Consider the following 26,340-nt stretch of genomic DNA (forward strand, 5'->3'; position numbering starts at 1 on the left):
TTGGAAAGGAATCTTAGAGGTCATTAAATCCTGTCCCCTCACTTTATCCCAGGAGGCAATTTTGGGGGATTTGACCAAGGTCACCTAGTGACAGAAGTAGAGTCTGCCAGGGCCCTGCTTCTAAAGTCCAGTGTTCCTTCCTGAGCACCAAGATCTGGAGATTTATACATTGTAAAGCTTCAAAGCTAGCAAACGGGCAGTGGGCTTACTGTAGGATTCCAAGTCCACCTGTGGGACTTGGGGCTAATTTCTCTTGCCTCTCCCTGCAGGGCCTCAGTTTCCATGTCTGTAAATATGAAGGGACCTGGCTCCATGTTCTCCAAGGACTCTTTCAACTCTAATTCCCATAACTACGTAAGTGAAAGGTAAATATGATGTCAGTGACTCATTCTACAGTTGTAAAGCACCCTTTCATTTTTATAATCTCTCTTCTAGATGTAGGAGAAAAGGTGAGAGATTAGTATAATAGGATAAAATGACTGATTACAATGGTTCCTTTATCCTGCCCTTTGCTAAAACTTCATATCCTTCCTTGACACATATATTAAAAATAAAGTTACAGATTTAGAGGCAAGAGGTGGGACAGTAGCTAGTGTGCCATACCTGGAGTCAGGAAGACCTGAGTTAAAATCCTGCCTTAGATATTTATTATGTGACTCTGGGTAAATCACTCACCCCTATTTGCCTCAGTTTCCCCATCTGTAAAATGAGCTAGAGAAGACAAACCAGTACAGTTTCTTTGCCAAGAAAACCCCAAAATGGGTTCATACAGAGTTGGACCCAACTGAACAAGTGGATTTAATTTAATTTTTTGAAATCTTTTTGTTTTTTTGAATAGGTATCTAGACACATGGTCAGTGTTGGGAACTCCTGGGGTGACAGTTCTTTTGGTTAATCTGGTTCAGAGGCTGAGTGTGAACCTCGGTTTATCTAACTCCAAGACTGGCTTCAAATATTGTATTGGTTTTCTTGGACTTCTTAGAGAATGGATAAATGGGTTTGGTCTTTTTTGTTTGTTTTAACTCAGCAGTCTTCTGTGACAATTAAACCTAGTTAAAATAGCCAGTTTATAGACATTACATAACTCTAATGAGGCTATGATGCAAGAGAACTTTGGGCAGGAAGACTGGGTTATTCATTGTCACTTCTGCCATAAGGAATTGGGGTAGGGCCTTAGTAGAAGAGACTCTGCCTTCTGGAAGGTCAAATAAACCTCTAACAGACTCTACCAAACTGAAAATTTTCAAGCACAGCTGATTGGCTACTATCCAGGCCCTCATCACACCCCTAGAAGTTTAGTAACTAATTTTTTGACTGTGCTGACTTATGGAATAGTCCAGAGATTAGTCTTGTGGCCACAGGCAAGCTACTTAATCTCGGTTTCTTGTAAAATGGAAATAATTTATAAAGATAATATTGATGGCAATATCTCAGAAGGTTATTGTGAAAATCAAATGAGATAATGTATGTGTGTGTATATACATATATATATATATATATATATATGTATAAAACACTTTGCAAACCTTAAAGGACTAATGTGTCAGTTATCATTGTAGAACAAAAGAGATAACAAATTAAAATATTGATTATATTAATTAAAATATAATTGTAGAACAGAACAGATAAAAATACAAAATAGCACTCAGTTTTTAGTGACCTAGAATGAGCAGAAAAGGAGACAGAGGATGCTAAGAATCACATGTCATAGTGTCCTTAGACTGTTAGTCTACTATTACTGTTAGTACCCGTAATTCCAGCCTTATTTGGTACAGATGCCATGGAGACTACATTTCTAACTGATACAAGCACTTCTAGCTTTCAGTGAAGACCAAATGGAAAGTATTTGTTATTGGTTTGGATCAATATCAATAGCACATACTTTTCCAAACCAGTATGGCTTTCAGTGGATAATGCTCTGTATCGTTAAGATAAACATTAAAAACAGTGTTGTTGTTAGCAATTCTGGCTTTGGTGGCAAGCACAGTTCATCTTCAGATTCACTTCAGAGGCTGGAAACTTCTTCTGCCTGCTGAAGTATATGTAGTGTCAGTATCCTCCACATTTTAGTACCCTCTGGATCAAAATCCATGTTGCCCCAGCCTAGGTAAGATTCTGATTGAAAAAATATATGTGTGTGTGTATATGGATATACATGGATATATATGATATACATATATATCCATATATGACCATATATGACCATTCATGTATTTATATATCATATCATATGTCTATAATCCTTTAGGAGCAAAGGATTTTTAAAACATTCATTTTTATTATCACTTATAAAAAGAAAAATGTATTATTTTTTGTAATTAATAAATCACAAAGACAGAACTGCATGGACTGAGGCCAGTATACCTCTCATTCTATACTACTGCAAACCCACCCTTCCATAATCACTCAGTGGTATTGTTACTTTGAGAAATGGATTCCATAGTGATGAGAGTATTTGTGTTGTATTCCATAGTGATGATTGTATTTGCATTGTACCTTTAGACAAATAAATCTTTTCCCTTCTCTTGAACTCAATTTCCTCACCTGTAAAATAAGGGAACAGATGATCAAAGATTTAGAACTGGAATAGAACCTAGAAGTCATCAAGTTCATACTTTCTCATTTTACAGAAGATAGAACTGAAGTATAGAGTTTTGAAAAAATTTCAGATATCCAGGATGGAAATAGTCTCAAAGTATCTGATGAGAGATTTTCCTGCCTTTCAATTTAGGACCCCATATCCCTTCTAGTTCTAACCTTCTATATAGTTTTTTTTTTTAACACAGTTAATAATGAAAACCCAACTATTTAGACTTAAAAAAATTGTTCACAAAGCAGGCATCAATGTTTAGCTGGTCAAACATCAAGTTTAATGTAATTTGAATATGAGGGGTGGAAATGGACTCTCTCTTTGAATTTCTGGCCTCTCAAAATTTAATTTGATTTTGTGAGGATGAATGCTAAATAATACACAAAGCTCTTGTCTGCCATTTATCACTTACTGCCTTTTGTTCATTCTCATTTTCATTCTCTTTTAATAGTCTGGATTTTGAATTTTGTCATTTACAGTGCACTATATCAATTATTTTAAAGGAGGACAGTTCTGTTGGTTTCCTAGACATAAAGTTGTTTTCATCAGACGCAAGTCCTCTTCAGTACTACATAATTATACTTTTCTCCAGGAAGTGTTGGTCTCTAGAATCATCAGTTAAGTATTTGGAATCATCAGCATAACCGAATCCAGGCTTTTGACAGGGCTGTTGTTTTAGCATGATTACAATAAAGAGCGGGGGTGAAGGGATGGTATCTCTCTCTACTTTATTATGGATGAGGCTAAATGTGCCAGAATTTTGAAATAGGATGCTGGGAAAGAAGCAGTGAGTATTTAGGGAAAAAAAAGTATCTCTGCTTCACAATTTTGCATAGACCCTTGCTTTTGATCTCTTTGTAAGGAATTGTCTCTTTATGGTCCTTTTCAGGTGGGATTTTTTTTTAGATTTTTTTTTTTTTAGATTTTATTTTTTAGATTTTTTTTTGCAAGGCAATAGGGTTAAGTTACTTGCCCAAGGCCACACAGCTAGGCAATTAAGTGTCTGAGGCCAGATTTGAACTCAGGTACTCCTGATTCCAGGGCCAGTGCTCTATCCACTGTGCCACCTAGCCACCCCTAAGGTAGGATATTTTAATGCTGAAAAATAATTTTAAAGATTTAAATCATCTATTAAAGCTAGTAAAAAAATATAAGGGGCAGCTAGTTGGCATAATGGATAGAGTGTCAGGCCTGGAGTCAGGAAGACTCATTTTCCTTTGTTTTTTTTTTTTTTTTGGTTGGGCAAGGCAATGGGGTGAAGTGACTTGCCCAAGGACACATGGCTAGGTAATTATTTAGTGTCTGAAGCTGGATTTAAACTCAGATCCTCCCTACTCCAGTGCTTTATCCACTGCACTACCTAGTTGCCCCTAGACTCATTTTCCTGAGCTCAAATGTGATCTCAAATACTTAATCAGCTGGGACCCCAGGCAAGACATTTAACCCTTTTTTGCCTCAGTTTCTTTATCTGCAAAATGAGCAGTAGTAGGAAATGACAAACTACTTCAGCATCTTTGCCAAGAAAACTCCAAATGAAGTCATGAAAAGTTGGACATGAGTGAAAAACAAATGAACAACAACAAATTAAAAAATATAAGATATTGCTGTTGTTACAGATAAGCATTTTGACTGGAACATATGTTTGTAGAAACATAGCTTTCAGATGCAATCCTTGCAGTTTTTATCATGGCATAAATATTCATTATAAATTAAATATTTAAATATATTAATCTAGAAAGTTATGTAACAAATAATAAATATATATAATATACAAATGAATATTAATTGTTTATGACATAAATATAAATTATAAAGACAAATATATTTATATATAATAATTTAGACAGTTATAAAACTATAAATATATGATTACATTATATGTATATATATAAATCATAAAAATAAATTGATCATGGCATAAATAAAAAGACTTAAAACACCTTAAAATGGTGTAAACATGGTGTAAAATGGTGTAAATGTATAAAATATAAGTAAAAGTATAAAGTATAAAGAGGTGAAGGACTTTTATTTATTAAAACCTGAGTAAATATGAATATGAAGTAACAGCATCCAAGGTACTAATTGAGATGTTGGGTTGAGCTAATACTTTCTCAATGTTCTTTAAGGGAGATTATAAATTGAAAGGGCTTGTCAATGCTACATTCATTCCAGTGTAGATGGGAATAAGATTTACCCAGTGGCATAAATCTCAGTGAGGATCAGTAAAACATTGTAAGCCTATAGTAGAGAAGTGTACATATGTTTCCAAATGGAGCATTCACATCCCAGCCATTTTAGTTCAGAATTGTGAGTTAACTCAAGCACATGAGTTTTCTTCCTTTATAAGTTTCGTTAACAGATTCTTTGTGGGGGTGCTCACTCTCCATCAATCAATAAACATTTTTTAATCGCCTACTGTGAGAATTAGCTAAGCTCTCAGGATATAAAAAGAGGCAAAAGACAGCTTCTGCCCTCAAGGAGGCTATGATTTAGACCTGGAGGAAATTTTAGAAGGCATTTAGACACACCTTTGTATTTTACAGATAAGAAAACTGAGGTTCATAGAGGTTAAATGAATGATTCAGGGTCATAGCAAATAAATATCAGTGGCACAATTTGAACCCAGGTCTTCCAGACTAAAAGTCCAGTGCTTCCACATTGCCCTTTTCTTCAGTTTGTTTTTGATTTATTGACTAAAGAGGGACTATAGATCTTAAGGAATTAGCACTATCATCCACTTTCTCTGGAGTCCAAGTCTTGATTTATGTGAGAAGAACAGGCTAGGCTAAGAGAGTGACACCAATCATTGCCTGGAAGGGAAGGAGGACCTCAGCTTCTTCTTTAGTCAAGTTTCCTTTGTTTCCCCTCCCCACCTTTGCCTGTAGGATGGCCTTCCAGCATCAAAGGATGCAGATGATGTTGGACTTTCCATCTTCTCAGTGATGTTCTAATTGACATTCCCAGATCAGTTTGTGGCAGTGTCTTCAATGGGATCCAAGGACTAAATAGATGTATATTCAGAACTTTCCAACAATCCTTGAAAAAAAGACTTCCAACAGGAGGTGAATTATCCCCATCTGTTTTTAAAGCTTGAGCCTACTTTCCCTTGACCACTATAGGTACTTGAGGGAGAATGTAGCATTGATATTTAGGGGGAAGTTTTATTCCAGTTGTTCGTCTTTAGTCTTTCTTTGTTTCTTTTTCTTCCTTCCTTCCTTTCTCCTTTCCTCCCTTCCTTTCTTCCTCCCTTCCTTCTTCCCTCCCTCCCTCCCTCCCTCCCTTCCTTCCTTCCTTCCTTCCTTCCTTCCTTCCTTCCTTCCTTCCTTCCTTCCTTCCTTCCTTCCTTCCTTTCTTCCTTGCTTCCTTCCTTCCTTCCATAACTGGGGTTAAGTGACTTTCCCTGAGTCCCATAGGTAGAATAATTTTTTATTCAGATCCTCTGGTCTTCAGGGTCAGTGCTGTATCCATTGGGCCACCTAGCTCCCCAATTAATAAACTTTTCTTAAAAATAAACAATTAAAAAAGCATTACTTAAGGCTGGCTGACTAATCTGATTTTTGAGAACAGGTTGATTCTCCAGAAGCAAACCTGAGGCCGGGCTGATGGCTGATGGAGTCAGCCTGGGTCCAGTGGGAGTGGGGACAAGGATTTTTTAGAGCAGCTTGGGCTACATATTCAAAGTAAATACGGGGAGGGGGTGGTGGTGGAGGGAAGAACATGACCTACTAGAGGGCTTAGAGCTTGGACATCATCTACTCCAGAGTTGGGGGCAGTTTTTCCTATCTACCCTCTCTGTTTTAGGCATGGCTGGTAATTAGTTTATGAGAGAAGTTCCATAAAGAGATTCTTAAGGCACAGAGTTTGGGAGGAATCAACATGTTTTTTAAATTCCTGAACAATTGGTGGAGTGACCTCTGTCCCCCAGTGTTATGAGGCCACAGCTTTGTGGCCATTATATCTGATCTCTGATGGTGATGCTTGGGACTGTTATGGTGATTGGAACAGACTTGGCTTCTCTTTCTGAAGTTTTAGCGGGGCTAGAGGCTGGCAGCAGTGGTAAGCAAGGTCAGTCGTTTGTATTGAAGATTGGTCTCCAGTTTAGCAGGGAGACAAAGTCACATCTGTGTCTCTGGGCCCACAGGGTAACTGGGGGTTTTCCTTCTCCAACAAGAGAAGTTTTGTTCTGAAGATTGAGTGCTCATGCCATCTGCTGGGGATGGTGCAGAATGACAGAAGCATCCTCCATCGTGGGCTTGGCTCCACTGGAAAGAGCATCTTTTCAGAGAATGTTGCTCATTGGACCCTGGCTTTGTTGTCTAAGAGATATGTAAAACTTCTTTCTTTAACTTTATGATCTATATGTTTGAGGTGTTTGTCCTTTATTACTGAAGAAGACTAACATCAGGGGTTGATGCCATGTCAAGGTAATGAATTGGATTTGTATGAAGGGGTGGGGGTGGGGGGCTGTGCTAAGTCACCAGCCTCACTTTCTCCTCTGGAGCACTTTGTGATCTTAGCTATTACTTAGCCTTTCTGTAAAATTAAAGGGTTAGAATGGATGGCTTGTGCAGTTCCTCCCTTAGCTTTTTTTTTTTTTTTTTAGGTTCTTTGCAAGGCAAATGGAGTTAAGTGGTTTGCCCAAGGCCACACAGCTAGGTAATTATTAAGTGTCTGAGACCAGATTTGAACTCAGGTACTCCTAAATCCAGGACTGGTATTCTATCTACTGTGTCACCTAGCTGCTCCCTTCTTTAGCTTTTTGAGAAATATTATTTTTATTGATATATTTTGTATATTACCTTCATTTCTGGATATATTCTTTCCCCTTCTCTGATCAAAAGCAGAAAAATGAAAAAAGAGAGGGGAGGAAAATTAGCAAAATCAAACAATAATAACTCCTGGATGACTATACATTGTGCACCCTACACCCATGGTAGGCAGCTAGGTGACATAGTGGATACAATACTGACCCTGGAGTAGGGAATATTCATTTTCCTGAGTTTAAATTTGATTTCTTAGACACATACTAGCTGAGTGATCCTGGATAACCCTGTTTACTTCAGTTTCCTTATTTGAAAAATAAAAAGCAAATGGCAAAGTACCTCAGGATCTTTGCAAGGAATATCCAAATGTGAGTTACAGAAAATAAGACACAACTGAAAAATGACTGAGCAGTTCCCTATCTATGTAAATAGGGAAGTGAGGTACATTTTCTCAATTCTTCAGGATCAAGTTGGGGCACCATAATGACACACTAATTTAAGTTTCTATTCTTGTACTTTCCATTTATATTATAATACTTTCTTTTCATCATCTTCAGTTTTAATGGAACCACAAGATTTAAACCCCCTACCTTTTGGTAACCAATGGGTTATATGAAAAAAATTGAAATGACACTTAAGAAGATATAACAAATCAAGTATGTATAAAGATTATGAAATCTTGTTTTTTTTGTAAGGCAAATGGGGTTAAGTGGCTTGCCCAAGGCCACACAGCTAGGCAATTACTAAGTGTCTGAGACTGGATTTGAACCCAGGTACTCCTGACTCCAGGGCCGGTGCTTTATCCACTATGCCACCTAGCTGCCCCGAGATTATGAAATCTTAAAAAGCGTTTAAGTATTTGTAAGATATATCAAAGAAAAAACAAAAGTTTAGAAAAAATTTCCCTACCTGCCCCTCTAAAGCTTTGTAAGAATCCTCTAGAAAATTTATCTCAGATTCAAGATGCTTTGATGGTCCCCAGCTTCTCAAAGCTCATGGGCTCCTAAGCTGATGGGTTTCTTTCTACTATTCAGTCAGAACAAGTGCAAAGCAAAGACAGTTCACAAAATGGTGGAGAAAGAAAAGGAGTAATAGAATATTTTCCTCATATGGGGCATACTTTTCTACTAAAATGCACATCCTCAGTGGGAGAGGGAACACACCCGGGGAGTATGCAGAGGGGTAGTAAACAGGTGTGGCCAGGTACAGTTCAGGTCTCTGACCTGCAAGGGGGCTGCTATTTTCTGGTGATGCCTTCATGTTAGTCTGTCTTTATCTCTGTCTTTGTGTCTCTCTTTCTGTGTCTGTCTCTCTGTCTTAATCTCTCTCTCTGTGGGTCTCTGGTTCTGTCTCTGCCTCTCTCTGTCTTTCTCTGTGTCTCTGTCTCTCTTTCTCTCTGTCTCTGACTCTACCTGGCTGACTGTCTCCTCTGTTGGACATTGCATTCTGACCTGTATGTTATTTTCTGTAGTTTCTTTGCTGGACTTCCTCACCTCCTGGATGTTTCCTGCTTTCCTGGTTTACTCCCTGCTACAGTCCTCCGTGAAGTTGCTGCCACTTCTCAAAAAGACAATTATGTTTCACCATCTGTCTTTCAGCTTAGCCACCAGAGGCCAAGTTTCAGTCCCTGAACACCTAGCCACTGGACTAAGAATGCAAATTTTGGCAGCTTTCTTTCCAAGAGATGTGGGAATCTTTTAATTCCCAGTATCTTGTCTCCATTGACCAAACTCTTTTTTGGAATAATGAACATCACCTAGCTAATTAGAGCTGACAAACTAAAATGAGCAGTATCTTTCTATCTGATCATTAGGATTAGAACATCCCTTTGATCTCCTGTCATTCCTCCTTGCCAACTCTTCTGGGCTGGACCTGACTTAGAGCTTGGTAGTTTATATATTCAATATTGGGAAAAAATGTCACACTTAGAAATCATTCGATAATTAACAAAGGGATTTATTTAGCCTTATCAGAAAGCTATTCAGCCAGGAAGTGATGTAAACAGCTACTCTGTCTTTATCTCTGTCTTTGTGTCTCTGTGTTTCTGTCTCTAAGCTGTGTGTGTGTGTGTGTGTGTGTGTGTGTGTGTGGTGTGTTAAGATGTTGCTTCTCCTATAATAAACTCTTCCTCCCCTTAAATCATTCATAGACTGCTTTATTACAAGCTTCAAAAGGCTATTTGGATTTGCAGAATGATGGTTTTGCTCCCTTTGGTTTGCCAAGCAAAAGAATCACAAAGAAAACTAATCTGAGACTAGGTCATTCTAGGTTATCTTGACCTGTAATCCGTCTTTTATCTTATGTGTGTATCTGTTTATATCTCTCTCCAACACTGTCTCTCTCTCCTCTTTCTAAACACACACATACACACATACACACACACGAATACACATATATGTCTGTATATGTTTGCTATTTTGTGTGTATTATCTTATTATACATATGTACAAATATACATTCATATATATACATATATGTGTATGTACATATACATCTATCTGTTGATCCATCTATCAATCTATCTTTCCATCTACCTTAGATATTTCTATCCATTCATTCATTTATGTATTCATTTATTTATCATTTTATCTATAAATTTGTTTTTGTTCATTCATCTATTCGTTTATGGATCACTTCACTAATTTATCCACTCATTTATTCAGTTATCTATCATTCATTTGTTTTTGTCTGTCTGTCTGTCTATCTGTCTATCTATCATCTATCTATCTCAATAAATGTCTCAGGCTTAAGGATATCCTCCATCTAAAAAAGTATTAGAAAAATAGCTTTTGATTCACCTGCCCACTTTTTTTAACTTGAAAAAATCTTTGAGCATTATTTAAAAACATATTGAGGCTATCCTTAATGAAAATATGAGAGGGCAATGAGCAGATTTTACAAATGATAGCCAACAGTAGATTACGCATTTATAATAATACAATTTCCTGAAAGGTGCTTTTTAATTACCCAAGAATGGAAGATGCAAAGGGGCACATTTGGGATTGACATCAGGAAACATGTAGCTATTCCACAGGACTGTTCCACAATGGAGAGGGCTGCCCAGAGAGGTGGTTGGTTTCTTCTCCTCAGAGGTCTTCAAGCAGAGACCCCATGTCGGCTGTGTTGAAATGGAGGATTTTTCTCCAGCATAGATTGAACTAGATGGTCATTTAGTTCCTTTCCCATTATAAAGTTGTGTGATTGTGTGATGATTAAAATCATGAGTGGCCTGGGGAAGGAATATAGGGTTGGTTGGTAGGCATCAAGCACCTGGGACAGGAATATTTGCTTGAAAGATACCTGCAGGAAGAGGGAGCTTGGCAGGCTGTCTCCATCTCAGCAAGATTAGGCCTCCTTGAGAAGGTAAGTAAGCACTTTGGGAATAGGAATTGTTTCCTTTTTTGTGATCTGTACTCTCAGGACCTGAGTGACTAGCACAAAGTAGACCTCTAACAAACGTTCAAATTGTTCCTATTGCTTAAACAAAATATCGTCCATCTGTCAAGTAGATTACATTTGCTTCACCTGGAGTAGCAGGGGACTGAAAAACACCTCGGTATAACATGTCTTTGACTTGCAAACTGCAGTTGTCTTGGAGCACCATGGCCACATGATGGCTCTAGCGCCATTTGTGAGCCAGAGATACACTCCAGAGAGGCATGTATCACTTGTCTACCTGCGAACCAGAGTTTGTACCATCACTCTCTGCTAGGAAGCTTCTGTAGCTGCCCCTCTGCAAACCCAAGCTGGAAAAGTAAGAGAAAAAGTGGATGAAGATAATATATGATCTGTCCAGGATGGTTCTGATAAAGGTTTAGTTCCACCTGACTTGGTTCCAATCAGAACAGTAGGTACCAGGAAAGTGAGAAACAGCTTTCTATTATTAACCCCATCAGGACCTTGATTAAAAGCTGATTTCCTAAGAGGCAGCTAGGTGTTGTAGTGGATAGAGCACTGGCTCTGCAGTCAGAGGACCTGACCTCAGACACTTAATAATTACCTAGTTGTGTGACCTTGGGCAAGTCACCCATTGCCTTAAATGAACAAAATATAAAAAAAAATCAAATTGCTTTCCTACTTGGAAAGAGGCACCTCCAATGAGCTGAACTTGAGAGCCTGGAATACAAAATGTAAAGTGCTCTGTGTGGCCTCTAACCTTCAAGAGAGGGAGAGGAACTAAGCCAGCCAAGATCCTGGCCAGAAGGATGGGCTGATGTGCCTTCCACTTAAGAGGATTAGGGGTACTACATGGGGCTTAAGGATCCAGGTCTTCTGAATTTTCCCCATCTTGGCCTTGCTATCTTGGAGAATGGAGGGGAGGGTTGTGATCTCTTGTCCTCTTGCTAGCTTTCCTGTTGGGCAGAGGAGCAGTATTCTCCTCTTGCTCTTTTCTCCTGGTAGGCAGATTGTAGCCCAATTCACATAAGTCCCTTTTCCCCCATAGCTACATGGGAAACCCATGTACTCTGCAAAGTGACTGATGATTCATTTCCAAACTTTCCATCTAGGATTGTTTTGAGCTCTCACATTAGTGTTAGAGAGGAAGTGTAGTAGCTTGGATAGAGAGCAGACCTTGACAGAAAGACCTGAGTTCAAGTCCACTAGCTGGAAAAGTCCCAATCTCACTGATCCAGGCAACTTTTCCAGACTCTGAGTTCCACAGAAAGGACTCACCTGGTTTCACTCACTAGGAGTCCCTTATATAGGTCTAGACATTTTCCCAATCTTTAGGGATGGAGATGGGTCTTGCCTGTAGTTTAAATCCTTAGAAAATTGCCTTAAGTATTGAAAGGTTAACTGACTCATCCAAGGTCCCAAAACTAGATCTGACAGGGGAAGAATTCAAAACCATGTCTTCTTGACTGGCTTTATATTCATCATGTTACACCTCCACCTGAGATGAAACCTCAGGTATGCTTCCCTACTTTCCCAAAGTAAGAATATTTAAAATACACTATATTTTCAATTTAAGCTAAAAACTCCTCTACAGTAATAAGCATTGTGGTTCTCATTAAATGTCTCTTTCTGCTTGTCCTCCCCCAAACCCAGCTCCAAATTGCCAATTTATTCAGTGACAAATGACCTGCCCAGTATTCTAAGGGACACTGAGGCAAAACATCCCTAGGTAGACAGAGCATGGGCCTTTAGAGAAGATCCAGACAATCTTATGAATATGTTAGATGGAAGATACAGGCATAGAGTATAGAAAATCATTCCCTTTCTCTCCAGTCTTGTTAACAGCAAGAGATCATTCTTACCAGTGGGTGGGGGTGGCAAGACTTGATGGAAGATTGGGAGCCTTTGGGTTAGGCATTAAAGGATGGACAGAATTCACTAGAGGGCAAGAGAGCATTTCAGGTGTAGGGAGCAAAGGCAAAGAGTAGGGAGGATTTGGGACATATTCTGGAAACTGTGCTTTGTGTGTATGTAGTAATCCTGTGAGATGAGGCTAGGATGGAAATGGGGTATGGAAGTGGGATGGAAAAGATCCTTGAGGGACATGAATATTGTCAAAGGAATTTGATATGGAAACAACAGGGGGCCATTGAAAATTACTAGCTTTATGCCTAAAAATTCTTTGAATACTCTGCTATTTATTACTCTGGAGCATATAAGGCACAGCCATGATGAAGGTATGACTACCACCATGAACCACCATAGAAAATTTCTGTGCTGATGGGATTTTCAAGAATATCTAGTTCAAACCCTTTTCTTTTACAGATAAGGAAAGTGAGGTCCAAAGCGTTTCAGTGACTTACCCTTGGGGGAGACGGGACAGTACGATGTAAAGAAGGTTGGAGTTGGAGCCAGAGGTCCTGGGCTGGAATCCAGTTCCTGAATTCTTACCTAGATAACCTTGAATACATTACCTTTCCTCTCTGAGTCTCAGTTTCCTCATTTGCAAAATGTCAAGTTGAACCTAATAAGCTCAAAGGTTCTTTCTAGGTTTTGTACCTGCTCTTATGACCTATTATTAGAATCTAGGTCACCTCCCTCCCATGCCAGTATTCTTTGCACCCCATCTTCACCCTATAAGAGAGTTAGTATTCTCATTCTTCCTAACATTATTGAATTTGGTGCATTCTGAGATGTGTGACGGAGAGGAAAAAAAAAGGGAAGTGAAGTTTGATGTGGGATGACAACAGTTAGCAACCCCAAGTTATTGAAGGGAACTTAGGTTTAGAAGATTTTAGGGAAGGGAGTAGGGAAAGTGGATGACAAAGAGGAGGGAGGAAGGGTCAGATGACAGAAGAATAGGGTACAGAAGACAATGCCTCAAAAATCACTTGGGAACATCCTAGGATCAATAATAACATCATCGGATCAATGAGCCTGATGTCATTTCTGATGATGTTGATTGATATTTTTGCTGCTGTAAGAGTGAGGCAATTCTTTCTATCATGAGCTTATTCTGAAGTTTGGTGGTGCTGAGATAGGATGAAATCCAGGCAAAGTGAGCTATTGCAGCTTTTAATGAGAAAGACAGTTCTGTGAGGGGAGCCAACTCTCCTTGGCATCATATCTTCAAGTTCACAGTGGATTCAATACATCTCCGACTAGAAAGGTCATATATGATGGGAACATTATTTTTTCTATTATGAGAAAATTATGATTTCTTTTCTTCATTCACCCTTCAAACTGTTTTCTATTATCAGTACTTATGATATAGCAAGAGATACTCAGTTCTTGGTCAAGTCCCTAATAAAAATGGCAGCCACTTAATTTTATGCCAGTGGAAACTGTGATTGCTACACTTTCCTTAAAACAAACCCTATTTGTATAAGTATATTAGCTTATAGATGAGAAGCAGGTGGCTTTAGAGCCAGACTTGGATTCAGGAAGATTTGGATTCTGTGTAGTCTCTCACAGCCCTTAATCTTTCTCTGCCCCAGGCCAATCTTACCGAGAAGAAATTGTGGAGCAGAGGCTGATCGGAGTTGGCAGAGGGGATTTGTTCCCCAGGAGTTTCTTATGTCAGTGAAATCACAGGTATGGATAAAAATCCAACAACTCAATTAAATAGAGGTGTTGTTCATTCAGAGCAATTCAAAATCTGGGTGGAACTAGCATCAGGAGATCTTGGTTCAGATCTCATCTCTTAAACCAGGTCCCGTGGTCTGAACTTTGTCTTCTTTGGTTGTAAAACTCTACCTTGCAGAGCCTCTGATGGGATTATGTCTATAAAGTGGTTGGCAAAACTTTAAAGGACCAGGCCGGTTATTTTTATTGAATCCTAGCAAGTAAAATATATTCTGTTGCATGATTTCTCATTTTGTGGGAGTACTAAAATGAATGGTCTTTATTTGTAGAAATTTAAAATATAGACAGTTCTATTATGAATGTTATTTTGTCATGCCAAACCCCTCTCCTGTCTTCTGTCTCTCTATGGAAAGCCCTCTTTTTACTCTTTTTTTCCTCCTTCTCTCATTGCCCATTTAAATATTTTATAGCCTAGATTTTAGCAGTCCAGAAATTATTTTCCTAAAATGAATAGCCCCCGTATCATCGTTTCACCAAAAGATGGTTTTGCAGAGGCAATTAATATTGTCTAGGTATGACTATATCAACATGATTTATATACTTATTATTTTACATACCAGAGTTGGCTTAACAATTTCTTTGTTCTTAAGAATTGGAATTGTTTCATTCCCCTGACTTCCCAATTATAACCAGAAGCTTACGATGGGGTCAAATCTTACCTCTGATACATATTGTCTGTATGTTGTGGCCCTGGGTTCTTAGTGTCTTGGTGTCTGCCACCTCTACCCCTGTAGTTCAAAATTAAGGAGAAGAAAAAAAAATTAAAGAGAAGGTGCTCCTTACAGTGACGAAATTATAGATTTGAAAGAAAAGAAAAAAGTAAAAATTTAAATACACACAAATATACAAAGTTGGGTACAATGGAAACAACCCTTGGATTTGAGTTTGGATCCTTTTATTCTCTGTTTGTGATATTGTGCAAATCACTTCATATTGTTGGGCATCTATTTTCTTATCTATAAAATGGGCAGAACAGACTTGCTGCTGATCTCTAAGATCATTTTCTGTTCTAAATCTTTTATTCTTTAATTTGTAGATCTGAAAATTTACATTGGTGGTAATTTTACCTCTATTTATTTTTATAGACACTTAGAACTGATAGGAAGTTCAGAATCCATTTAGTTAAATCCATTTCTGCACAAGAATGTCTCCTTGCCAACTAGTGGTCATCCAGTTTTTAAAGATTTTTAGGCACAGAGGACTTTCTACTTTCTGAAGGAACACATTCCCATTTTGAAAGATTTTATTTATTTTTGAATTTTACAATTCCTCCCCCATCCACAGAAGGCGATTTGTCAGTCTTTACATTGTTTCCATGGTATACATTGATCTAAGTTGGATGTGATGAGAGAGAAATCATATCCTTAAGGAAGAAACAAAGTGTGAGATATAGCAGAATGACATACTAAGATAAATTATTTTAAAATTAAAGGTCTTTGTTCAAACTCCACAGTCTGAACTCCACAGTTCTTTCTCAGGATACAGATGACTTTCTCTGTCGCATATATCCCAAAATTGTGCCTGATTGTTGCCCTGTTGGTATGAGCAAGTCCATTAAGGTTGATCATCACTCCTAGGTTGCTGTTAGGGTGTACAATGTTTTTCTGGTTCTGCTCATCTTGCTCAGCATTAGTTCATTCAAATCCTTCCAGGCTTCCCTGAATTCCCATCCCTTTTGTTTTCTAACTGAATAATGGTGTTCCATCACATACATATACCACAGTTTATTAAGCCATTCCCCAATTCATTTATTAAAGATTTTATTTATTTTGAGTTTTACAAATTTCCCCCCAATCTTACTTCCCTCCCCCCACCTCCCACAGAAAGCAATTTGTTAGGGTGTACAATGTTTTTCATCTCACTCAGCATCAGTTCATGCAAATCCTTCCAGGCTTCCCTGAATTCCTGTCCCTCCTGGTTTCTAATAGAACAATAGTGTTCCATGACATACATATATCACAGTTTGCTGAGCCATTCCCCAACTGAAGGACATTCACTTAATTTCCAATTCTTTGCCACCACAAACAGGGCTGCTATGAATATTTTTGTATAGGTGATGTTTTTACCCTTTTCATAATCTCTTCAGGGTATATCCAGTAGTGGTAATGCTGGATCAAAGGGTATGCACATTTTTGTTGCCCTTTGGGCCCAATTCCAAACTGATTTCCAGAAAGGTTGGATGAGTTCACAACTCCACCAGCAATGTATTAGTGTCTCAGATTTCCCACATCCCTTCCAACATTGATCATTGTCCTTTCTGGTCATATTGGCCAGACTGAGAGGTGTGAGGTGGTATCTCAGAGATGTTTTAATTTGTGTTTCTCTAATAATTAGTGATTTAGAGCAATTTTTCATATGACTATGGATTGCTTTGATTTCCCCATCTGTAAATTGCCTTTGCATATCACCATTGGTCAATTGGGGAATGGCTTGTCTTTTTTTTTTTAAATTTGACCAAGTTCTCTGTATATTTTAGAAATGAGTCCTTTGTCAGAAATACTAGTTGTAAAAATTATTTCCCAATTTACTATATTTCTTTTGATCTTGGTTAGAGTTGTTTTGTCTGTGCAAAAGCGTGTAATCAGAATTGTCTAGTTTATTTTTAATGGTGTTCTCCATCTCTTCACTGGTCATAAATAGTTTCCCTTTCCTTAGACAGATTCTCATTTTTGATAACTCGAATCCTTTGTAACTTAATTCTAGTAGACATGGAAAAGATTCATAATAAAAGAGAAGAAAGGGAAAAATAGTCTAATTGTTTTAAGTGTAAAGTTGGGTGCCTTAAGGATAAGGGAAATTCCTAGGGTTTAGGAAAAGATGGCATAACCAATAAAGGAAATGATACTTCAGAATCTGGAAATTGTGGTCTAAACAGCTTGATAGGGACTACAATTCCCAGCAAGCGTACATTAATGGCAGTAGTACATATTGTTCCCATCATGCAGCATTGCTGGCTACCCTCTTAACTCTTTTCTCACCCAGTGTTTTTCAGCTCAGATTATTATACAATCTGTATAAATTGACAAAAACTCAGAAAATGAGATTGGTTTCCTTTATTTATTGTAACATATCTTTTTGTTGTTGTAAAATGCATCTGTATTTAAGTAGGTATATTTGATATTTTTTCTACTCTTACCCTCTTTTTCTTAAGAAGCAAAAGCTTCCTTGTATATACAGTGTATATATTTGTGATATAATGGAACAAACATTGGAATTGGGAACTGAAGTCCTAAATATGACTTGACTCTTTTGTTACCTTGGGGAAAAAATCATTTGCTCCTTTGAATACAGCATCCTTTGGCATTGCCAAGGAGAAATGAATGCTAGAGATGGATACCTTCTGATCAGTATGGCAAGCTCTGCAATCTCTATATTTATTTTATTGACCCTTGAGAATTATTCCTGGCCCAAATTCACTGGACCAAGGTAGTGACAATCTAGTCTTAAACATTCTCAAAGGAGTAACTGTTATCATTTGAGAAGAGTTTGCTTGCATTTCAGGGTGAGCATGGAAGAAAAGAGTATAGTTATGACTACTGACTTCTTAACTAGGGATTAAAAGAATAGAAACTGTGTGGTCAAGTTGTTTATTAAAATCATGGATCTGATGCTTGGTTTGCTGAAACTGTTTGAAGATTAAGTATGGAGATGTCTTATAATCTTCCTTCCCCCTTCCTCTTCACCCTTTCTGGAAGAGGTATGCCTATTGCCTGAGATTCATTTCTTTTTTTTTTTTTTTTAAGGTTTTTTGCAAAGCAAATGGGGTTAAGTGGCTTGCCCAAGGCCACACAGCTAGGTAATATTAAGTGTCTGAGATCAGATTTGAACCCAGGTACTCCTGACTCCAGGGCCGGGGCTTTATCCACTGTGCCACCTAGCTGCCCTGAGATTCATTTCTTAAGAATTTTTTTCTCCTCTTTTGATTGTAGACCAGTTTTCTAGAACATATGTGGGTTAACCATTGCATTACTGAGATTATATGGAGTAATCTTTCATTATCCAAATGCAGCAAAGGCTAGAATAGCAAGGTCAGAGTTGTGATGGTAAAGAGAGATAGGGGAAAGGGAGATAGGAAGAGATTTCACAAGAGCAATATTTTTCACTGGGGCAATTTTCCTGGCTGGAACCTCTTAACTGAATAGAAGAGAAATATTGATTCAATTTTGAGTCAATCAATTCCATTGATTCAACTTCTCAGGTCAGGGAGAGAAAACTATTTTCACGAAGTGGTGTGACTAGTATGAGGGAGAACACTTCAGGCATTTTTCCTCTTAACATTGTTTTCCTGGAATAGTTTGAGAGGAAAACCAAATCATCTGGGAGGGAGAGTTATGGAAGTGACTATAGACAAAGTCATACCTAAGGCAAGGAGTAAAGGAATCATTAGTATGTAGTGACCATCAAAAAGTGGAAACCACGGAGAGGGAGTGGGTTACCCTTCTCACCATCATAGACTCCCACCCTATCCCACTGTACCCCATACAGATTTAAAAGATTATTTTCTTTTTAATTTATTCTATATGTATTTGAAAATCTTCTAGTATTTTTCCATTTCACATAATGCTAACTTGTCTTTGGTAGATTATCTATCTATCTATCTATCTATCTATCTCTCTATCTCTCTATCTCTCTATCATCTATCATCTTAACATTTATTTATTTTCCCCAGATACAAGTAAAATAATTTTTAACATTCCTTTTTAAAACTTTGAGTTCCAAATTCTTCCCTTCTTCCCTCTTGGCTTCCTTTTCTCCCCCCACCCCATCCCCTAAGGAGGAGTCAAGCAATTAAGTACAGGCTATACCTATATAGAAATGCAAAATGTTTGCATAATAGTCATATTGTGAAAGAAAAATAGAGAAAAAGTTCCTCAAGATAAATAAAGGAAAAAATATGCTTCAGTCTGTATTCAGACACCATCAATTCTTTCTCTGGGATGGATAACATTTTCCATCGTAAGTCCCTCAGAGTTGTCTTGGAACATTGTATTGCTGAGAATAGCTAAGTTATTCACAGCTGATCATCTTTCAATATTGCTGTCACTTTGTACACAGTACATTTCACTTTGCATCAGCTTAACATTTATTTTAAAACAATTTTGAGTTCCAGATTCTCTCCCCTTCCCATCCCTCCCCTACTCATTTTGAAAGCAAGAAATGTGAAATCAATTAGAAGTGTGAAATCATGCAAACCAAATTTTCATGTTACCCATGTTGTTTAAAAAAAACAGCCAAGAAAAATATGTTAAAAATTATGCTTTGATATGCATTCAGATTTCACCATTTCTTTCTCTGAAAGTGAATAACATTTTTGATCATGAGTTCTTGCAAGTGTCTTGAATATTTTTTTGCAGAGAACAGCTAAGTCAGTTGTCTCAATTTTACAATATTGTTGTGACTGTACAATGTTCTTCTGGATTTGGAAAAGAATTCCTGACCATCTACCTCACTCATGGGCTACTGTTGGGACTGAATGAGATCATGTATACAGAGTACTTTGTAAAGTACAGTAAACATTTATTAAGTACCTACTATATGTCAGACAGTATTAATTAAGAACTGGTATTATATATATATGAAAGGGGATCTGTTGATCAGGGGAACTCCTCCTTTGATGGATTAGGATACTTTTACAGGGAGCCAACTCCATGGGAAGTGCCCTAGTCCAGCAAATGGTGATAAGTCTTAATTACATAAATCTAAAATATTGTTATTATTATGTTCCTGAAGGGGGGCATTTTAAAATTTGTATTAGCACATTTGTAAGTACTTAAATAAATGACTTCCCTTTCCCCTCTTCTTCTGTTTCTCTAGGATTGTGTATGTGTAGGAAAAGTGAGATGGAAAGAGCATGATCAGGATAATTTGAACCAGCAAAATCAATTCCTAGGTATTTGGGGCTTGAATTATTCAAATTGACTTTGTCCATTGATTTTAAAATTAATTTTTAATTTAAAATTATTTAATTTTAAAGTTATTTGTCAATGACCCTACTTTCTAAATCATTTTGTCCAAGTAAGAAATAGTCTAAGTGCCATCCTAAATCTTGTAGCTCTTATCCCAAGCTCAGGAAACAGCAGAGTGAGTTTGTTTGGATGTTCTTCAGGAGATACAATGGTGTCTCAGGCAAACTCATTCTTTAATCCCCTCCTATCCCAAGAAGCTCAGTTAATCTGGACATACTTTGTGACTGTGGGACTAGGTGGGCACGGACCATGGAAAGTTGGGTTGGTTGCAGAGCAATAATAAAATGGTCTATATCAAGGTCATCCTGAATCTGGGAGATCTTTGGAAGACTGAGTTGATTTTTTGATTTTGGCTGGGAGTTCAGCCTCACTTCTCCGTGAATTTGTGTGGGTCATGATTTACTGGTTCCACGGAGAATCAATGAGCATCTAGCTCCCTGTGAGTATGTAGCTTTGTGAGGGATTAAAGAAGCATAAAGAAGAGATAATAACTAAAGTGAAATTATACAAGTTGTCTTAATGATTTATTATAGAAACGTGAACAAAAACTTTACTAAGATTCCATTACGGAGGTTCTGAATATCAGATACTCAGATTTTTGAAATGACACTTATGTCTATGTCTATGAAAAATAGAGATTTATTCTCATTATTGATTCTTTCTCATGAGACATAGTCCCTTCTTTCAAAAGACACGGTCCCTTCCCCCAGTATAGTGGAGGAAGACAAATAGGTGCATAAATATTAATTACAAAATAAGAATGGAATAAAAACTTGAAACATATTGGGAGAAAAATTATTGTAGTGGATAAAGAAAGACTTTGGGAGTCTGGTACACTTGAATTCAAGTTCTCTCTCCAAGGGCAAATCACTTCATTTCTCAGTTCTCAGAGGCAGTTCTTTTTTATTTTTTATTTTAAATTTATTTCATTTTATTTCATTCCCCCCCCTTCTCCCTCCATCCTTAATTGCAAAAACAAGTTTCAATGTTCATTTCCAAAACCCTCAAGGGAAATTCTAAGATAAAATGCTTCCTGAGAAAGTACTAATCTTCATTCACAGAACCAATGTTCTCATCTAGGGAGTTGTCTGTCAATAGAATCATGGTTTAGTTGCCATGTTTATCCCTGCACTATGAAAAACATCACAAGGATGTATATGATTAAATTCTTGGTCCAGACAATAGATAAAATTAATCAAAGAGAGACAAGATTACTAGACTAGGGTGATCAGAGAAGGCTTCATTGAGAATTTGGGAATTGAATTAATCAGCAACAAATATTTATTAAACTCAGTTAATTTCTGGGGATCTAAGGACAAAGAAATATTTCTCCTGCCCTCAAGGAACTTGTAGTCTAAAGGGGAATTAAACATGAGCATATATAGGTAGATATACACAATATATAGAAGATAATGGAGAGGGGTAGGAATTAACAGCTGGGAGGTACTAGTAAAGGCTTAATGCAGAGGGTCACCATTGTGTTATAGGAAATCAGGGATTTTAAGAGGGTAGAGTTGAGTTGGGGATCAAGTCATGGGGTAGGATTTGGATGGCCTTTGATTAATCTTAGTGTTCATATTTTCTCTTCATATACTTTTCAGGCCATCCAGGTTGTTTTTTCTTGTTGTCTCTTACATATAAACATTCCATTTCCATGCCACCCATGTGCTACCTTCTTTCACTCTTAGAATCCTTAATTTCCTTCAATGCTCAGCTTTAAGCTAAGTCCTGTATAAGGCCTTTCCTGCTTGCTCAGATCCCCGGCTGTTATTGCCTCTCCACCAAAATCATCTTGCATTTATTTTATTTATATACTGTATATATTTGGGTGAATATGTTATCTCCCTCAATAGACTGTATTTTCCTTGAGGGAAGGGACTATTTCATTTTTTGGTCCTTGTAACTCAATGTTTTATGTCATACTTGACATATATCTATTTTTTTCAGTCATGTTCAACTCTTTGTGATCTCATTTGTGATATTCTTGGCAGAGACGTTGGAATGGTTTGCCATTTTCTTCTCCAGCTCATTTTTCAGATAAGGAAACTGAGGCAAGCAGGGTTAAGTGAATTGCTCAGGGTCACATGACTAATAGGTATCTGAGGCCAGATTTGAACTCAAGAAGATGAGTCTTCATGATTCCAAGCCAGTGCTCAATCACAATACATGTTTATCAATCGGCAGGCAGAGAAGGACATTCCAGGCACAGCATAAGCAAAGGTGTAGAGAAGAGAAGGCATCTAGGATTCCATATTTGATAGACACAGAAGAGAAGAGTCTGGCTCAAGCAGAGGATCTAAATGGGAGAGTATGTCAGACATTTGGAAAGGCAGTATAGTATATAAGCTGAGAAAGAGCTGCTAAGGATATGTAGTAGGGAGAGTAAAGGTTCAAATTCTGACTTTATTGGTGTGAGCTTTGGAAGTCACTTGATATCTCTGGGTCTTAGTTTTATCATCTATAAAATAAGGGAGTTGATCAAGATCACTTTTAGAGTCTCTTCCATCTCTAAATCCTGCAAGCATAGTTTAGTGTACAGGCTAACCTACTCAGCCTTTTGGCTAAGATCAATATTATATCTCATTTGAGCTGAGTATGTGAAGAATGTGTATGCAGAAGAATTTTTGTGTTGTACCAGCAGATGTCTATGTTGGCTTATAAAATAGAGCAATTCTTGTGAGTCTTTTTCAAAATGATCAATTTTGAGCAGTTGGGAAGTGAAAAGGATTCTCCATTATTTAACTTAGATGATCTCTATTACAGCATTGTCCTACTATGCAAGGATATAATTCCATCTAAATGAAGCTTTTCTCTAATAAAGCAAGAACTAATTTTCCTAAAAGAGAATACAGATATCAAAATTTATTTCTTTTGTGACCCACTAATTAGAAAACATTTCTTTAAGAATGAATGGGAGGAATATTACTCTTAGTTGTTTATTTCAAAACTCCTCGGGGGCGGCTAGGTGATGCAGTGGATAAAGCACTGGCCCTGGAGTCAGAAGTACCTGGGTTCAAACAAACAAACAAAAAAACTCCTTAGCTGGTAAAGTTCAGACTTTAAATGTGGGGGCTTAAATTCCTTTCCTCCTATGATAATTCAAGGCTCTAACATATTAATCCAGTCAATTGATGAGCTTACTAAAATAAAGGGAAGGTTAATCAGTGAATAGAATCAATGTATACAGCAGCTACCCAATTCAACAAACATTTATTAAACTCCCACCATACATAAGGTGAAAGGAAGAGTGGAAGAATGGATAGAGAGACGGCCTTGAAAACAGAAAATGAAGCCAACAAGCATTTTATTAGTCAACTGGTCAATAAACATTTATTAAAAATCCAGTATTTGCCAGACATTTAAAAATATGCTAAAGGGTAGGCATATAATTATGAAATGAAGATAGTCCCTTTCCTAAGGAGTTTACAATCTAATCAAGGAAGACTATATTCAAAAGGAAGTTGAAAAGGGGATGGGGTCACCCATCCCTGGGCACATGTTGGAATTAAGTCCAAAGGAGGTTAACTGGTGGGAAATCAATTGATGACTGACCTGGATCATCTTTTTTTAAATGTAGAGTCTTGGGGCAGTTCTTTGTTCTGCCTTCCAACCCTTTGATCAGAGAGGGTCAAAGGGAACTGAGGATATAAATGAGGTATAAGGATAGACACTGATGTGATTGCATAAGATGTTGGCTCCTGATGATAAATGAAATAGCACCTGCTTTCAAGAAGTTTAGATTCTACTGGAAGAATACAACATATAAACAGATAAGCAAATACTAGATAATTTGTGGAGTAAGGAAAGAAACATTAAGCATTTGTTAAACCCCATTTATGAAGGCATTGTGCCAAGGGCTTTACAAACCTCTCATGTGATCCTCAGAACAAACCTTGTTTTGCCATTGAGGCAGATATTAAATGACTTTCCCAGGATCACATAGCTAGTAAGGTCTGAGGCAGGATTTCAACTCAGATCTTCCTGACTCCAGTCTTAACCTTCTAGCCACTGTGCTACCTAACTACCTTGGATTATTATATCGTAACATTTATAAGTATTATTACAATAAAACATAATATATCAAGTAATGTAAGTATTAATGTTATAAGGTAAACAACATAGCATACACTAATACATAGTAAATAAACAATGAAACAATAGTGATAATTTAGGTCCAATTTTTATAGCATTATATAAGCATTCTTTGTTAGAATTGTGCTAATTGTACTCTGTATCAGAATTGTGCCAATTGATTCAAATTAAGGCAAATGAGAGTCCTTACTCTTAAACTCATGGTTGAGTACCACCTCTGACAAGGAACAGCTGAATGACCCTGGAAAAGTCATATAATTTCTCAGCTCTTTATATAACTCTCTAAGACTAAGTTGTAGAGGAAGTGCTGACCTGCATAGGTAAAAGGGGGGAGTTCTCTATATCAATGAAATCATCTAGACCTTATCCTCATCCTTTATGTAAGGTATTGTGTTTGATTCTGGGGCTCTCCAGTTGAAGACTCCCTGCCCTAAAAAAGTCTATACTCCACGTGGACTGATAAATACCTCGCAATGGGGCATCCCTCTTACTGCCATATAATCCTAAATTCAAAGAATGTGATGAGGATGGGTCACTGTTTCCTCAAAGCCTTAGCCTACAAACACCAATCACTGTATTTCTTTAATAGCCATCTAGAGGACCCATTTATTCAAAGTAAAACATATTTAATTAAACAGTATAGTAAGATAAGAAGGTATCCATTCTCTCTACCCAGGGGTATACTCTTCTGAAGGCTGCTATACCAAAATTGGAAGAGGAGATACATGTGTCTTCAGAACATGTATGGAGGGGCCATATACACGGAAAGTACATGTTGTAAGGGAATATTTGGGAAGGAGAATTTACACAGGAAACCCATATAGTCAGGACAACTCATCCTCTCCTTGTTGTGGAGCTACAGATGTCCTCTAGTGATGTCCTCATGTGAGATGCTTTCTCTGTTGACTTTATGCTTTACATTACTCTCTGTTTCATTGCTCTCACTGGATGTTTTCAGTGCTACTACTATATCATACCTTGCTATGACTTCAGGATTTATGTGTTCTCTTGCCCATAGGAGGATCTGTCAATTCTTATCTTCATAACCTTACATCTTTGACTCTTTTATGATATTATTCCCAGTCACCTGAACCAGGCAACTAGCTAGTGAATCCCAACCTGGTTCTATTTTGTTGGTTTTTGGAATTGGAACTACAATTAAGAGGAATGACTGGGGGGCATTCCTATTGAATTATTAGAGGTGAAATTCTTGGACCACTGTAAAATCGACCAGAATGAAAGCATTTGCCAAGAGTGTCTTCATTAATCAAGAATGAGAGTGGGACTTTGAAAGGTGATTAGATGTCATCGTAGTTCTGACCATAAATGTTATTCCCATGACAAATACTATTCCCATGATCCTCCAGGCAGTTTCCAGGAAACCAAAGTTTTTGGGTTGGGTGGTGGTGGGTATGGTGAAATGGTTGCAAAGCTGAAGAGAATAGACCATTGAGTGACAGGTTAGTTTTACTATATTGTTGAAAGTTTGTTACAAAAAATGAAGAGCCTGGGTGATCTGGGAAAGACCCAACTCTAAAAGGTCAAGAGCTCCCACTGATCACCAGCTGTCCCTATTTTACTATTTTAGGACTTTGGGCTCACATGGAATAGTGAGAATGGTGTCTTTGCACAATATACTTCATTTAATCAATCTTAAATGCAATTTTATGTCATCACTTGTTTGATGTCAAAGTCTTCTTTGATACCAAAGGACAACTACTAATTTTTAAGGCTAGAATTTGATTTATGTTTCTTTTTCTTTCTTTTCTTTTCTGATGGTAGTGATAGAAGATGATTAGGCTCTCTGGTTTCAGTCTACTACTATCTGATTTGGGCTAAACTATTCCTTTCAATCTGCATTGTATTCTTTGTCATTCATTAGTCTGTC

The 26,340-nt window shown here is 37.5% G+C and overlaps 1 long non-coding RNA gene across 1 annotated transcript in view; it reads left to right on the plus strand.

The window, feature by feature from the left end:
* Positions 1-281: 281 nt before the first annotated feature.
* The window catches only part of LOC141493675 (uncharacterized), a 584,510-nt gene continuing 558,451 nt past the window's right edge, over positions 282-26,340 (plus strand). Inside the window, exons 1-2 of the long non-coding RNA XR_012470279.1 lie at positions 282-365; positions 14,247-14,343. This is a non-coding gene — a long non-coding RNA (uncharacterized LOC141493675). The remainder of the gene's footprint in view (positions 366-14,246; positions 14,344-26,340) is intronic.

This window comes from Macrotis lagotis, chromosome 7 (assembly GCF_037893015.1).
Source record: "Macrotis lagotis isolate mMagLag1 chromosome 7, bilby.v1.9.chrom.fasta, whole genome shotgun sequence".
Classification (NCBI taxonomy): Eukaryota; Metazoa; Chordata; class Mammalia; order Peramelemorphia; family Peramelidae; genus Macrotis; species Macrotis lagotis.